The following is a 17,947-nucleotide window of genomic DNA, read 5'->3' on the forward strand; positions in this document are numbered from 1 at the left end:
CCTGCACGTCTGTGAATATCTGCAGCGTGACAGTGGTGTTTGAGTGACGGGAGAACAGCTTGTTGCTAGCCACAAACTCGGGCAAATCATCCACACCTCTGTCTGAGGAAACAACATTCTGTTCCCCTCATCTCATTCCACACACACAACAGACAATGACCTGTCCTCTACACGTCAACACAATCTCCAGCCCTCTACCTGATTTCAACACTGCAGTGTTTGAGAAATAACCAAACGTAGAGGTGCAACCTTCTGACAATGAAAATTCAAAGCGGAAATTAACTGAATCACCAATCCGGCCAAAAATATAATTGTGCACCATAATATAAAACGGCACCATAATCTAAATCCACTTTCAATATGGACACATTTGATGAAGCAATGATATTGACAAGAAGTGTTTACATACATCTCAAAATCATTATAAATCAAACCAAAATAAACCAAATTGTAATCTGACTTTCAGAAGATAAAACAGATCAAAGTTATCGAAAAATCTGACTTATCACAAACATTTAAAAACTGTTGGCAGTTCTGTGCTTTAAGTATGTTTATGTAATATTAACATCAGAAGGCCACAAGCAGTCTTTGAAGTCGAGGGATATTTTCATTAAATAATTCACTCATGCTCAGGCTCTGTAGAGAGAGGAAAACTGTGGGTTATCCCAACTGAATTCATTTTAAACACTTACATTGCAGGAAATGCATGTTACATGTTTACATTTAGCTGAATTATGCTATTTAATAGCATATTTTTAAAGGTTATTAAATGGTAGGCTGCACTGTGACAACTTACCCCAATAGAAAAACAAGGAACAATTCTAAGAAAAAAAATGTGTGACAACTATGTTTAGTTATTTCTGCTCATAGCTTATATTGCTTAACTGATTATTTTAACAAAAATATCAACTAAATTAGAAAATGCTAAAAATGTTTTGGACTGTATACTGCACATTATGTATCTATGTATCTGTGTAAGTATATACTGTATATCACATTATACTACATAACACCTCAAAACTATATTTAGTCCAATACAAGCTGGTTTTAGGTGTGATTCGGTAAAATATCAAATATTATCTACTCTAAAAACATTCAAATGTTCCTATCTGATTAACTTCAAGTACAATCCATGCAACATTTAAAGCCAACAGAAAGCAAAGGTGCGTTTTAAGCAGCGCAAATGTTTTCACGGGATGCTGAATGCCCGTTATAAGCATGTGTGCGCATGACCGTGTCACGCGCGCGCACTGGAGAGACAGAAGAGTGTTGTTGGGTCCCGTTGCCTCAGATCGGCCGTGAGCGGACTGTTACCGAGGGAGGGACACGAGCTCCGGATGCAATACATCAAGGACTCCAATGCGTTGCCAAACGTTTTGAATTCGGTTTCTGCGCCCATTTCCCGCAGGAAACAGCGCCTAAATAAACGTGGGTGGGATTCCGTCTGCATTAGATAACGGATCTATGTGACAATGAATCAGACGAACGACATTTAGCCAAATTTTAGGAAATATTTCTATTTTCGTGCAGGACGGGCTTTTCTGGCGCTTGTTCTGAGGGAGGATCCTCCGAAAACGCGCAAGACGCGCCGGTGTGAATGGACGCATTGTCCTCTCGCCCTTGTTCTTCACCTGCACGGTTTTTATCCGCATTTATCCCTGACATGGTCTCGCTTTGGTAGTAAATGAGAATACGCGGTACAGTTTTACCTCAGTGTATGATCATCTGAGGCGATGTGGTGCAAGAAACAAACGGAGAGTCCGTTCACCTTCTGAAGTGAACATCTTTGGATTGTTCGAGAATTGCTCGTTCTAACTCTGTTTACGGCGCTGAAAGGCTTGTTTTTGGATTAAATCATCTATAGTGATCATCTGTGGTAAATCCGCCAAATCCTATTTTGGGAATCTTGAGACGCGCGAGCCGCTGGGATGAAGAATCGCTGCTGGAAAATCACCGCTTAAATTGGGGACACATTCCGCATTTCGATGAGATTTCATAGTGTATGACATCGATTTATAGTTTATTTCATATTACAAAAGACAATTTATACCACAGAGAATATTGTTATGAGACTTGGAGGAGACATATTAAACATCTTACTGAAGATCGCTGAGCTGCTCTGAACTTGGAGACGTTTGGACGCGCCGGGACGGAGGTAACGCGCTTCTCTCTTTCATTTTTTGGTGGATTTAAAGACGATGCTGTGAAAGGAAACACACGGTGATCCATCATTCAGATACGTGCTTTCACATTTTGGAAGTTATATTAAGCAACACAGCGCTTTTACCCAAGGCAAGCTCATTATTTAATAAAACAAAATGACGGATATCATATTTATTAAATTGTATTTGTTTATGTAGTATTATTGTATATTTTTATGTGCATGGAAATGCACTGGTGGCTCAGGGGGATGTGCGCGCTCAATGCGCATCGCAAGACCTTGGGCGCATAGAGACCCATTACGAGAAGAGAGATATTTTGTGAGAGATGGTGAAAAAAGTAACTCCGTTGATTTGACATTATTGTACATGTGAGTCAGCAAATGCTAAACGGAACAGTTCTTCCTCTTCCTTTGCCTCCCTGTGTTGTGTTAGCAGCTTCTTATAGACCCTCTGGCCATCAAAAACCATGAAACTTTCTATCTACAGGCCTATTACCGATATTATAATGTTATTGTTTGGAGATGGGACGCTGAGAAATAGCACGTGGCCGGTGGTATATAATGATATGGTGGAGAGGCCGTGGAGTTGCTCTTTTGGACGCATTGATGTTCTTGTTAGCAAGGCAGGTGGGAATTACCGCATGTGTCTGTGACGCAGAGGCTGGGTTAGCACAAACAAAAACACATGTAATGGCATGTAAGGCATGACACAAACAGAAGCAGGTCCCGTTTGTGAGTTTTGAACGGGTTCTTGTGCTCACGGTGTTGTTATTGGGGTGTGTCTGTGGCTGAGAGCGCAGCTGCCGCTGGGGGCCACTGGAACATAACTCACTCCTTCACTCACAACACACACACACACACACACACACACACACACACACACACACACACACACACACACACACACACACACACACACACACACACACACACACACACACACACACACACACACACACACGCGCGCGAGCTAAACACAAAGATCTCAACACATCCACACAGCATGGCCTAGAAACATATTTGGACTTGTTAGATCACATTACAAATATATAATCGTGTTTGCACTGGATAACAATACATGAAAATTATTTTCAAATAAAAATCTGCGTTTAATTTACACTATTTATTAAACGTAGCATATGGTACTGCCATTGTCTTGCATGTACACTGGTAGCAGGGGTGGAGCGGGGGGATGGGGGGGGGGTGTTGGGGGGGCTTTTGGGGCTCAATCCACGAATGTTTTTTCCAAAGCCCCAAATCTATTCAGGTTTCTAAAATGAATTCATACAGTACACTAGGTGGCAGAATTTAGCTTTAAACTCGGTAGTCATCCACTCCAGTATCGTTAACCTAACCGAGGAAGACGTTAAGATTAAAACTAGGGAAAATTAAATGTGTGCAAATTAAAATGCTGAGTATTCTGACAGTAAACACGCTTTTCAAATCGGTAATTATTACAGTGGCTTCGTTATTACTGTGAAAGTGTCTATTTATAGTTATTTGATGTGAATACTGTTAACTGATGTAGATATTATCGGCTAATGGCTAATGTTAAAGCTCTGAATAGAGGTTTTGCATCTGTCAGGACTCTGTCCCTCCGGTTACGAGTTTTCATGCTCGCTGGACAGCCGTGACAGAACCACGTCTTGCGGGTTCATGTTGCGTTTTGTGTGGAGACATGTGGCTTTTGTTGTCACTTTCGCCACGTGTCATCCTGTCTTGTCTCTCAGCCCCGCCTTCCTGTCTCCTGTAATCTTACTTTGAGTGTTAATCCCAGTCACCTGCCCGTCACCTCCCATATGTAATTATACTTCATTAGTCTTCCCATATATAATGCCCCTTTGTTCTCTGTCCTTTGCCGGTTCGTTGTCTTGACTATTTGTCAAATACTCCATGTCTATTACCTCGTGTCATTGTTCTAGTAAGTCTCAACTTGTTCTTGTTTTCACTCGTTCCCTCAAGTTTCTCCCCCCACGTGGGAGGTGTTATTTTGTGTTATTTTTGAATCCTTACCTGTTTTCCCCCTCGTGGGATTTTGTTTTACTGTATGTGTTTTTGTTTAAATAAAACCTTTTTTTGTACTCTGCCGTCTGCGATTGGGTTCTGTCATTTCGTTCCATGACAGAACAAACCGGCCAGAAAAGAACCCAGCGGACGAGAGGACAACTTAATGCAGTGGCCATGTGCTTCTAACCGGGAGTGGTGGAGTTCCATTGCCTCCCAATCCCACGCTGATGATGATGGTCCAGTCCTGGCTTAAGGTCATCGTCCCCTGCAGGACTACGCCCGGGAGCTAAAGGAGAGGAGGGGTACCTTCCCAGAGGTGCTGGTGAGTGCCTATCTGGTGGCCGGGATGGATAATCCTCCACCCCTAGCTGAACGGGAGGAGCTGATTTATCTGCCATTTTCCCGGTTGGTGGATCAGCTGCACTCTCGAGAGGAGAGGCTACATGGCGTCTCTTCCAGCTGCCCCCGGGACTCCTCCCGTTTCAGCCTGGGTACCGTCCCAGAGGACCATGTCCTAGTCACTGGAGCCATGGGACTCTCAGTCCCGTCCATCCCAGCATCCTCAGGTCCGGGCCCTCCCAGACTCCGTGGAAGGCGTGGGAGAAGGGAGTCATGGGACTCCCCATCTGACTCCTCCGGCGCGGAGATGGCTACACTCCCATCTGCATCTCCGCAGCCAGCCACGTGCCCAGTGGTCTGGCCCTGGAAAAAGAAGAAGAGGGGGTTGCTGCCTCTTCCGACTGCACCACAGCCGGTGTTCCAGCAAGTTATCCAGCCGGCACCCCAGCTGACGATCCAGCAGGCGGTCCAGCCGGCGATCCAGCCGGCATCCATTTTGGTCCAGCCTGTGGTCCAGCCGGCGAACCAGCCGGTGATCCAGCCGGCACCCCAGCCGGTGCCCCAGCCGGTCCCACCCGGCTCACGCAAGGCTTGACCGGTGTCATCTGGCCCTCCCAAGTCTCCTCCCACGGTCCCACCCGGCTCACGCAAGGCCCGACCGGTCTCATCTGGCCCTCGCAAGTCTCCTCCCACGGTCCCACCCGGCTCACGCAAGGCCCGACCGGTCTCATCTGGCCCTCCCAAGTCTCCTCCCACGGTCCCACCCAGCTCACGCAAGGCCCGACCGGTCTCATCTGGCCCTCCCAAGTCTCCTCCCACGGTCCCTTGTTTGTTATTTTTGCTGGCCCACCCCAATCCCATTTTGGCCTTCTTCATGTTCCCCTTAGTCTGCTCCGTGCTTTGTCTCTGGTGTTTGTCTTTGTCCCTTTCTGTTTTGGCCCGCTGAGGTTTCACCCTTGGGACACCATGGGGCGACCCTTGGGGCGGGGGTTCTGTCAGGACTCTGTCCCTCCGGTTAAGAGTTTTCATGCTCGGTGGACAGAGTCGTGACAGAACCACGTCTTGCGGGTTTATGTTGCGTTTTGTGTGGAGACATGTGGCTTTTGTTGTCACTTTTGCCGCGTGTCATCCTGTCTTGTCTCTCAGCCCCGCCTTCCTGTCTCCTGTAATCTTACTTTGAGTGTTAATCCCAGTCACCTGCCCGTCACCTCCCGTATGTAATTATCCTTCGTTAGTCTTCCCATATATAATGCCCCTTTCTTCTCTGTCCTTTGCTGGTTTGTGGTCTTGAGTATTTGTCAAATACTCCATGTCTATTACCTCCTGTCATTGTTCTAGTAAGTCTAAACTTGTTCTTGTTTTCACTCGTTTCTTCCCCCACGTGGGAGGTGTTATTTTGTGTTATTTTTGAATCCTTACCTGTTTTCCCCCTCGTGGGATTTTGTTTTATGTGTTTTTGTTTAAATAAAACCTTTTTTGTACTCTGCCGTCTGCGATTGGGTTCTGTCATTTCGTTCCGTGATGTGAACACGCCGGAATGCGCCTGCTTGAGTGGTAAAACACTGCGCAAAATGAATGGTTACAATATCAGGAAACGCAATTCCGCGCAACATTTGAGTGTCTAAGAACACCTGATTCCTTTGTCATGAGGTAGTCGTAAGGATCACTGTCAAGTCCAGCTGCTTGTAGTTTCAGCAAATAATTCGTGTTTTAGTCCCGGTTTTTGTTCCTCCTATTGAATGCAGCCATTTTGCCTTAGTTTTACCACTCAAAGGAGCGTGTCCCGGCGTGTTCATGTGGGAAAGTGACGTCAATGCATACCCTCTATAGTTTGCCTCACTGTTAGGATATAAAGAAATAATAACAGTAATCATTTTTTGCCCACTTGTTACAGGCTGTTCTCGTTATTTCTGTGCCCAACTGTGTGCAGCTGCAGCAGCGGCTAGTGCTCGTCAATGTCAAAAGGTTGACCAATCAAATGGGTTTATGGAATTCCAGCCAATGAAATTACAGGGACCAAGCAGAATGTCAGCCAATCAGACTGAAGAAGACCGAATTTTCAGTCAATCAGCATGCGGGCGCTTAACAGAACGGAGATGACTGACTGTAGCTGTGTCTTGTTTCGTAAGGCTGCGTCCTTGTGTCCTCCAGAGGTATCATCCGGTATACGGAGGATTCTCAATTTAGAATTAAATGAGACATCCTTCGTAGGACATACTGGCAGAAAAGTAAACAGGAAGTACCACGTTGCTATGACAACACGTTGCACTCGCACACCTGTCAAATTAATTAAAATGATTTCTACATGATTTAAGAGGTAAAAAGTTGGTTACTTTCTACCCTAAACAATGTCAAAAGAGTCAAACAAATGTCAAAAGAGTCAAAACGTTTAAAAATCACTAAACACTTGTAAACTTATTTACTACATATGCCCGCTAAGATTAAAAAAACGTGACACAAATTGTACTCCTACCTGATTTTATGAAACGAGACAGTCTTGATGACGTAGCAGGCTCAAATGAGACCTCTGGAGGATGCAGCCTTACGAAATGAGACAGAAATGAGCCTGTGTAGTGAGATGTTACGGCCGAAACATACTGCACGCGTGAACAGTGCATAAGCAGCGCAACGCGAGCATGCGCTGCTTACGCGCTGTTCACGCGTGCAGTATGTTTCGGCCGTAAGAAGGCAAACACAACAAAGCCAACGGTATGCAGTAAAAATGTTAAATAAGGTTCAGAGATGCAAACTACTTAATAGGCCTCAACATTTAGTAAAATAGTAATATAGCTGCAATAAATGGGACAAAAATCTCCTTGGTGGACCATGTCCATAGATTTGGGCTAAGCCCCCAATGTCTACAACGTCTGGCTCCGCCTCTGACAGGTAGTATGGTGTTAATGGCACTTAATCACTTAAACTTTCTGTTTCATGGTAAAGTATATAACAAAGTACCATGAAAATTACCATCTACCCTTACTGTACCATGGTACAATCACCATGTTATTTTAAAGTGAAAGTTAACATTTGATGGAGTACAGCTGTACTGTTGAGTCAAGCTGTATCTTTAAGTGTCTATGAACTCAATGTTTATGTCTATATGACTGTTCTGTAAGCCCCCCGATCGAGTGGTTAATAACTTCTGTAAATGAGTCTGCAAATGAGATTTAGAATGAGCTCACCAGTTGAGCTCTGGAATTAAAGTCTCATTCATTTTCTCTACAGGGAAATAGATTTTTAACATGAACCTTTCAACACAGATCTATCATCGCTAAAGGCACAATAAGTGTATTTTCAACATGATGGACAGCACAAAATACAGAAATCGACCAATCAGAGAAGTCACACTTACAGTGCTGTAGACATGGCAGATGATCTTCACTGCAGATCTCTCTTCATCCTGCAATAAACTTCAATTATATTGTGTTGACATACAGATCATTTTTGTGTACATTTTTTTGTGCGTTTCTAATTCAGTTGTCATTCACAATGCATCATGAGATGAGATCATACTTCGTCTTTGTTTTTTATGTTCCAATTTTTTTTTTAATGTTTGCTTTGCAACGTTATGATTAATCTTGGAACTGATTAGTTTATTTAATGGCTTACGGCTCTTTATTGAAATACCGATGGAGAAATGACTGCTAAAATACATCTGTAGCCAAAGCTGCTGAAAAAGTGGGCGGTCATTGTTGCACCAGTTTGATTGGAGCTTATCGATAAACCAATTAAAACTTCCCATTCTCCAGACGAATGGCCTTTTCTGCGAATAAACGAAACCAGTGTGTGTGTGTGTGTTTTGGTCAGTGAGCTAGAGACACACGTCTCATTAGTCTGTACTTCTGCCCACCAGTCTGCAGTTTGTCTTTACAAATAACAATCTGACTCACAATATTGCACACGGATGCATACACACTCGTGACTCTTCCCTTTAATCCTACATGAGAGATGATGTTGTGTGCGCTCTATTATTGTAATACTATACTTAGCATATAAACACGAGTCTGGTGAAACGTTCAGCCCTCCCAAATTTGACTAAATAACGATTTTGAGATAAAGCGGGCCGAAATGTCATTGGCTCATGACTTGTCAGGCCAAAAAAACAGATGGATTCACTGTACAGGCGTGACACGGGATTCCAGAAGAACGGATCAGACTACAGTAATCCATGTTTTGCACATCTTGATCTCTGAAATGCACCACACATTGAGACTCAGATCAGTGACAGCTGGATTCACGCGCTGACATCTGCAGAATATTTAAATGTTTGTTCATTGGATGAGGAGTAAAGCGCTCTCTAGTAAATGGTGCTGGTGCTGATGTGGATTGTGTTATTTACAAGCATGCAGATTAGATTCAGTTTTACTGATATGAGCACAGCTCAGAGCTGGTGACAAATAAAGATAACAATTCTGTTCTAGTTGTGGTTACACAAACGGCCCTTGGGTTTAATAACACACAACGCCTCTGCTCATCGTGTCTAATTCAGACACGGTGTGTTCTCACAGTGTTTACCGGTCGAGTGTGAGTCAGCCTTTGTTCTGATGGTGTGTGATGCTGTAATGTGTGTTGTAAGAGTTGCTCAGGTTTGGGTTTAATTAAGCCGTGTTCTCTGGTGACAGGAGTTTGGGTTGAGATCTGATGTTAGATCACATCTTAATGAGCACCTCAATCCTTACAGTCCCTGTTCTGAGAAACCGAAGTGATAATTTACTCCGTTCCATCTGCCGTGAACTAAATAAAGCAGAAACACAAGCTGAAATGAAAATTCATCATCTGCTACAATGTTTCTGGTTTTATTGTGCACACTTCATGTATTTACACAAACACACACAGTATGATGGACAGGTTCTCCAGTCAACACACAAAGCTAGGCCTCGATGATATATCAAACAGCAGATATTATACTGTAAGGAACATTTAACCCAAAAATAGTCCCCATTGACTTGAGCCATTGATTTGGTTCATTTACAAATGACCATGGCTTCAAAATGGAGCTATGTGTCTGGAGCAGAAAAAAGAATAAAAAAACGCGAAGCAAAATAACAAGAAGGCGTATGTTTTTGTTCTATTTTAAAGTCTTGTTTAGTTTTTCCAAATTATGCAATAAATTACTTACAAAACAATTCTCCAGTACAGATTTACAAATTCAGTATTTGTCCACTGTATTTCGTTTGCCCATGATAATTTCTAGTTTGTGCCATCACATTTAGATAATTATTGATGTGTTTTCGTATGCTTAGCCTTTTTGAGAAAACTGTGTTTATCATGATTTATTTTTGTTTGTAAATCACTTATTTGGTTAGTAAAAACAGCTTTTGTGTGTAATAGGTTTTTTTTGACAGCTATATGGTTCCAGAGCCAGAGCGTTTTGTCAATCAAAATTTTAATTAAATTTTATACTTAATTGTTCTTACTTTCTGTGAAATGTTTTTTTTTTGTCTTTCAGTCTTCATTCGTTTAAGTGTGTTCATTTATTTATTATTTTTATAGTTTACAGTTATGTTTATATCTAATTTTAATTATTTGTGAGGGCCTCTCACAAGTTTGCTTAAGGCCCCCAGACGTCTGGGATCGGCACCACTTGACCATTGTAATTCCAGTCTGGATTTAGAGCATGTCACAGTACAGAGACTGCTTTGATCAGAGTTACAAATGATATGCTATTGGCGTCTGACCGAGGTTGTATCTCGTTATTGGTGCTGCTAGACCTTAGTGCTGCATTCGATACCATTGACCACAGCACACTCCTACATAGACTCGAAAATTATGTCGGCATTAAGGGAATAGCTTTGAAATGGTTTAAATCTTATTTATCCGACCGTTTTCAATTTGTAGCAATAAACAATGAGGTGTCACGCAAATCGCAAGTCCAGTACGGTGTACCACAGGGCTCAGTCTTAGGGCCTCTGCTCTTCGCATTATACATGCTACCTCTAGGAGATATAATAAAGCGACACGGAGTTAGCTTTCACTGTTATGCTGATGATACTCAACTTTATATTTCCTCGAAGCCTCATGAAACACAGCAGTTCCATCGAATAATGGAATGCATAGTCGATATAAAAAACTGGATGAGTAACAACTTTTTATTACTGAACTCGGACAAAACGGAAGTGTTACTTATTGGACCGAAAACTGCTATAAGTAACAACCAAGAATACTGTTTAACTATTGACGGATGTTCCATAAAACCCTCGTCGTCAGCAAAGAATCTTGGCGTTCTATTCGATAGTAATCTGTCATTTGAGAGCCACGTCGCCAACACCTGTAAAATTGCGTTTTTCCATCTTAAGAATATATCTAAACTACGTCATATGCTGTCAATCTCAGATGCAGAGAAGTTAATTCATGCATTCATGACATCAAGACTAGATTACTGTAATGCACTGTTAGGTGGTTGCCCTGCAGGCTTATTACAAAAACTCCAATTGGTCCAAAACGCGGCAGCTCGAGTTCTTACACGTACAAAAAAGTATGAACATATTAGCCCGGTTCTGTCAACCTTGCACTGGTTACCTATAAAGCATCGCGTTAACTTTAAAATCTTGCTTATTACCTATAAAGCCTTACATGGTTTAGCTCCTCAGTACTTGAATGAACTCCTTTTGTATTACAGTCCTTCACGTGCATTACGCTCTCAGGCGTCCTGTCAGTTGGTAATACCTAGAATTTCAAAATCAAGTGCAGGTGGTAGATCCTTTTCCTATCTAGCGCCTAAACTTTGGAATAGTCTTCCCTGCACTGTCCGGGAGGCAGACACACTCTGTCAGTTTAAATCTAGACTAAAGACGCATCTTTTTAATCTTGCATACACTACTCTTCCATAATATAAATCTTCAGAGGGTTTAGGCTGCATTAGTTAGATCAACCGGAACCAAAAACACAACTGATGTACTTGTTGCATCAAAGAGTACAGAACAGTACTCTACTCTCAGCCAGTCTTGTCTCATTGTTCCAAGGTTACCACAGCGAGCAGGATGCAGTTCATGGCCTGACCTGATGGTAGAGCGGAGAATGGGAAGTGGGGACCTGACAAGAGCTGAGATGATAGAGCTGGATAAAGAAGGACGCGGTCTCTTGACATGTCTTCACCACAAAATTTCAAATGCTATTAGATTATTAATGATAATCTTAAACTATAATTTATTTTATTATTAAGTTTATTTATTTTATTTAGCCTTGTTGTGCAAGTTCTCTGGAGCTTGTGCAGAGGCAGCAGCTTTTGCCAGAGGGGAACTGGAATCCCCTGGTTGGGCCTGGGTTCTCCTGAGGTTTTTTTTCTCGATTAGAGTTTTGGGTTCCTCGCCACCGTTTGCATACTGTTTTTGCACTATCTGCCTGACCGGGGGGGCTGCTTTAGAATTTTAAAGTTTTACTTAATTAATATTGCATATAGGAATTTATTATCTGTTATATTTGACCTGTGCTTCTCTCTCCTTTATCCTAAATATCCTAAATGTGTGCTCTCACTGAGCGTGTGTGTGTGTGCGTACTTGTCTGTGTACGTACGTGTGTGTGTGTGTGTTGTGTGTGTGTGCGTGTGCATCCGTGTGTGTGTGTGTCTCTGTGTCTGTGTGTGTTGGTGCGTGTGCGTGTTCTGTGTGTGGAGTGTTTTGTGTGTGGGTGTGTCTGTCTTCTGTGTTTTCAACCTTTTCTTGTTTTTGCAGGTACAACTTTGATTGTTTTGCTTGTAGTCAATGTGTCTCATGTGCAGCTGCTTTGTAACAATGAAAATTGTAAAAGCGCTATATAAATAAAGTTGAGTTGAGTGAGTTGAGTAATCTTTATTCCTACTATGGAATGTCAATGGGGACCCACAACTTGTGCAAAACATAACTCATCATTATCGAAATGAGAACAGCAAGCGAAACAGATGTGGAGACACAGATGTGAATTATGAATTACTCAAAACTAAAAAGAATGCACAATCTGTAATATGGAGACGATTTGGTTTTCAGAAAACAGATACTAAAGTTCTTTTTTTAAATGTTTTTTTGGCAAAAAAAGATTTAGAACGTTCTATCCAAATCATCCCTTTTTTAATTATTATTCTAATGCAAAACATAAAATATATGAAATATATTATTGCATGAGGGCTGATTGAAGGTAATGTGCACTCGAGAGGTTTTGTATTCACGCTGCTGTCTAAAGGCAAAGCATTTATCATTGTTGCCTGATGAGGTTTCACAGAATGCTCCGAGCTGCATTCCGACACTAAAATGGCTTTTAGCGTCAGATAAGAGGGCGATAACATCAGACAAATCCTGCGGCCTGTGTTAGCATGCAGCATTAGCAGCTGTGGTGTGCAGTTAGACAGAGAGGAATCGGATGGCCGGCAGCCATTTAACCCGAGTTCCTGTCGTAATCGTAGAGGGTTAACGGATGTTTCAGATGCTAGCGGAGACAGATAGCTTGGGCTTTTTTGACATTCCGGACATGTGCTTTTAAAATTCCCCCTACGGCTGCAACAGAAGCCTGCGACGTGTTGATAACTCGCGTGCTGTCAGACCCCGTCACCAACGCAAGGAGAAGCTACATGTTCTCCTTCACAACTTCTTTTCAGGAATAATTGAAAAGTTTGGGGAATAGTGTTTTACCCGAGGCAGTGAGAGACAGCAGTTGTCTAATGAAGAGGGAAAAAGACACAAATATTGACATGCTATGTGCTGAAGAAGAAATAAAAGAGGTCTAAGTGAGGCTGGACAGAATTCACCATTAATGTTTCTCAGTCTAACAGATCTTGTGATGGCCTCGATGTTACTCGGTACGGCCATTTTTGCAATATTACTGCAACAATACAGCTGTGGAAAAAATTAAGAAACCATTACAAATTTGTATTTAAATCAGCATTTCTATTGTGGTCATTTTAGTCCAGTGTCTGTTGAATTTTAACTAAATCAAACCTCAGCAGTGACAAAGTCATCCAATAGCAACGTGAAAGACTGACAGCATGACAAGACACATGAAAACTGTCGTAAAAATCCAGGTCATCACATTTTTTTTTTACTTTTCTTAATTACATGCAGAAATATTACTGTTGCATTGCTTAAAAGTGAATATGAACTTGTTTTCTTTGCAGTATTTGAGGTCTGAAAAATACAGAGAATCTTTTCTGTTATTTTCACCTGTTTCTCCAGTTTTCATTTTCTGCAAATAAATGCAATTAGAAACAATATTTTTATTTGAAATTTGGGAGAAATGTTGTTAGTAGTTCACAGAATGAAACAAAAAATGATAATTTTACCTCAACACATACCTATAAATAGTACATTCAGAAAATGTTGAAATGGTCTCTTAATTTGATCCGCGGCTGTATGTATTATATATTTAATATAAAAATGTGATATTTCATTAAAATAATTAACATGAACTTCTATAGCATTTATTTATTAGTTCATGTTAGCTACAATAAATACAACCTTATTAAAAAAGTGTGAGCATTTTTTATACTACTATATACCACTTTTATAGTGTAAACCAATTTATCTAAATACAGCAGTTGACACATTTCTACTGTTGCGATCGATAGAGGTTCGTATTGATCGGTCCCAGTGGAAACAGAAAGAATGAAGGAGCAACAGGAGATACAGAGAGAGAAAAACTGAGGAAATATTGAGATACAGAATAAAAGTATGAGAGAGTCACATTACAGGGAGAGGCAATCTGTCCATGAGCCTTACCAATCCACAGGGTGTCACGCCTGTCAAAGATGCCATTCATGTGGAAATCAGCGTGAAGGAAAGAAAAAAAACTGCTCCCGATTCGTCTTGACATGTGTCTGTTTCCTCTGGCGAAACTGAAGCTGAAAGAGAGAAAGAGAGAGAGAGAGAGAGAGAGAGAGAGAGAGAGAGAGAGAGAGAGAGAGAGAGAGAGAGAGAGAGAGAGAGAGAGAGAGAGAGATGAGAGAGAGAGAGAGAGAGAGAGAGAGAGAGAGAGAGAGAGAGAGAGAGAGAGAGAGAGAGAGAGAGATACCCCGTTTCCACACACAGGGTGTCAGTGAGGGTGAGAGAGTCAGCACCCAATCTGTCTCCAATCTGCTGTTTATCACTGAAGTAAGGATGCTTATGGGCTGGAAATCAGCTCTTAAAACTTTAACACTTCTAAACTAACTTTCCTCTTGGTTATCAAAAATACATTATATAACATAGACTCTTTAAAAAATGTGCTTCAAAAGGTTCTTTGATGCCTTAGAGGAACCTTTTGATTCCAAATAGAACCTATAACATCTGAAGAACCTATCTGTTTCAAAAAAGGTTCTTTGTGGCGAAAAAAGGATCTTCAGATTATAAAAAGTAAGAAAGAGATGGTTCTTTAAAAAATTGTGGAACCAAAAATGGTTCTTCTAAGGCATCGCTGTGAAGAACCATTTAAGCACCTTTATTTTTAAGAGTGTATTACTAACATGAAAACTAAACTTTATTTTTATGACAAACATCTGACAGTTACAGGACATGAAAGGCAGCACATGATGATGTAAAATAAGTTCTCTAACTGTTTAGACTCAACAGTGATGAGTTGTGTTTGTGTTCAGCTCTGAGTTCTCAGAAGAGCTCATCGCTAATCTCCATCATTACTCACCATTAGATGATGAAGGACAACGTCCATCGGAAGCGATGAAATGGGATCATTACCATCTCACACATTGGCCGAATAACTTCATAACATCACAGAAAGTCAAAGCTGAACCTGTGGGGTAATGAGAGTGATGAGAAATATTAAAAAAGACAGAGCTAATGAAGAGAAAACGAGTCTTGCTCTCTTCTTCACTATAGTACTTCATTCTGATTTCTATTGTTTGGAATGCCTCGCTTTGGGGTCGGTTCAGGTTCAAGACTGAGAAATGAGAAGTCCTCACCCTCTTCAGGGAGAAAATACTCATTTCATTTCCCAACGCTCCGATTTATTCAACCCTCCATCTTCTCTTTCCCCCAAACGCACCAGAAGTGAATCAGCAGCAGATCCCTGAATTATTTCCCATGAAAACCCAATTTATTCCTGGAGAGCACTTGTTTTAAGAAATATTAATTACACTTCTCATGTACATCAGAGGCTTCTGAGCTCCGCAACATCACTGAATGTCATTTAAGGATAGAAATGAGTCTTATGTGAGTGGCAGATAAGGTTTAAAAGCTGCTTTATGATTCATGCGCTTGCACAAATAACAGAATATGAACAAACACAAACATACACTCGCGCTCTGTGTAAACCCAAACGCTCAAAATAACATTAAGTAATGTACATTTAGTTTTATAAAAAAAATGTTCTACTTGCATATTTCAAGTTTCTGAAACACATTTTTACTTTTGAGTAAATTATAATGATTATTTTTCATTCACTTGAAGTTCAACTTATTTAATAGAAAAATGTTAATACAACACAATTGGTTGAGAAGGATTTCCAATTCCCAGTAGGCTTATGCTTTGCGTCAGACTGCATATGCATATTAAGACTAATAAATAAGTAAAATACGGAAACTGAAAGAATTGAGTTTAGTTACCTTAAAAATACATCATTGGGAACTTAAGAATAAGTTCTGTCTACTTAATTTCATGAGAAGGATGAATGAAATATTTAAGTCACACTTACTAAGACTTATTAAGAACTGTAATTAACAGTAATTAATTTTCTAAACCAAGTTAAGTTTAATGCTGTTAAACTTAAAAAATTTGAGGCAACGATAATTTTTTTTATTATGGCCAACTATCCAGGTTTACAGTGCACTGTAATAAAAAATGTATTGTTTTGTGTTGGTTCAACTTAAAAAAAAAGTAAAAAATGACCTGGTTCTCTTAAAATTTTAATTTAATTCAACTTATATATAAAATATTTGTTAACTCAATGAATTTGAACCAACTATTTTTTTTACAGTGCAGCTGACACTCAAACTCGAAACTAGCTCTTCAACCTCAAATTTGTCCTCCGGGTTTGATGTTTATTTCAGCAGTTGTAATGATAAACGCAAACGTATGCGTGTTTAAACCACACAATCATGTTAAATAAGTTAACAAAATGAAGGCTGAAGTGTTTACACACAAAGTAAAATGGTGGAAATGGGTAAAAACACAGTTGGGTGATGATTTCATGACCTACATTGCACACAAATGAGTTATTTTTTCTGCTGTATTGAGCTGAGTGGGCCGTTTCTCTCTGACCTGGTTTTCAGCACATCTGCAGGGCACTAAAGAAATCACTTGTGCTGTTTTATTGTTTCTATACAACTTTTTAAAAGTTGTCTGGATGTTGTAAGGCTCAACTAATGGCTGAAGTGATTATGTTTGCCAGGCTAAGTACACCATTCATCAGCCTGTGACAAACCTACATCGTGTTTCTGTTTGATGAATAACTTTTTAATGTTCATCTGGTGCCTACGGAGACCGGGAGGGGACATGCTCGTTTCACTTATTTTTGTTGTGGCCATGAGATATTACCTCGTGGGAACGTGATAATATGTTGTGGCCACGAGATGTTACCTCGTGGGAACGCGATATTATGTTGTGGCAACGAGATCAGCTTGTTGAGGTAACGACATCCTTATGTTGTGGCCACGCCATGTGAAGTCGTTCCCTCAAGATCCTATGGTGAGGGAACGACTTCATACGAAGTCGTGGCCACGAGAAAGGTTGAGGGAACGACATCCTTATCTCGTGGCCACGACTTCGTATGTTGAGGGAACAACTTCCTTATCTTGTGGCCACGACTTCGTATGTTGAGGGAACGACATCCTTATCTTGTGGCCACGACTTAGTATGTTGAGGGAACGACATCCTTATCTTGTGGCCACGACTTAGTATGTTGAGGGAACGACATCCTTATCTTGTGGCCACGACTTAAATGCGTGCGCGTCTATTAGCGCTAACTATCAGAAATAGATAGGACTATAATAATATTTATTTTTAATTAAGATATAGCGCTGAACTAATTAAAAAACACACATTCGTTTCCTTTTAGTCATTTCTATTTTTTCCTGTGATAAATTAATAGGTTTAATTGCGATATGGCTGGGCTGCACGATTAAGTCAAAAGCATATTTTTTACATTATTCCCCTTGATATTGTATTGTAATTATTAATGATGATTCGTCTTTACATTTTATAATGATTTCAAGGCTCCAATTTCGGCGCGGGATTGCGCATAATTTAAATCGCCTTAATAATGCGAGAAGTTCCGGCACAAGTGTTGGCCTATTTGCTTAATCTCGGATCAAATAATGAAATAAACATACTGACGAGAACGAAATGAAATCAACATGTGAAACAGTCTGTCTTTATTCTAGAATTTAATTATACAATCTCCGTACCAGCCTTCTCTGTCTTTAGGTCAAACTGGCCCATATTGCTTATACTGCGCTTCTGGAGCACTCCATCTTGTCCGAAAAGCAAAGTATGAAGTTATAAGCCTATTTCATACAGAGATCTCGGAAAATGAACTATCGGAAAT

The 17,947-nt window shown here is 40.8% G+C and overlaps 1 protein-coding gene across 1 annotated transcript in view; it reads left to right on the plus strand.

Moving 5' to 3' along the window:
* Window positions 1–1,246: 1,246 nt before the first annotated feature.
* Window positions 1,247–17,947, plus strand: part of lrfn1 (leucine rich repeat and fibronectin type III domain containing 1) — a 309,368-nt gene continuing 292,667 nt past the window's right edge. Inside the window, exon 1 of the mRNA XM_057350501.1 lies at window positions 1,247–2,155. The gene's annotated coding sequence lies outside the window, so the exon portion shown is untranslated. The remainder of the gene's footprint in view (window positions 2,156–17,947) is intronic.

The sequence above is a fragment of the Triplophysa rosa genome, linkage group LG14 (genome assembly GCF_024868665.1).
Source record: "Triplophysa rosa linkage group LG14, Trosa_1v2, whole genome shotgun sequence".
NCBI classification, from domain to species: Eukaryota; Metazoa; Chordata; class Actinopteri; order Cypriniformes; family Nemacheilidae; genus Triplophysa; species Triplophysa rosa.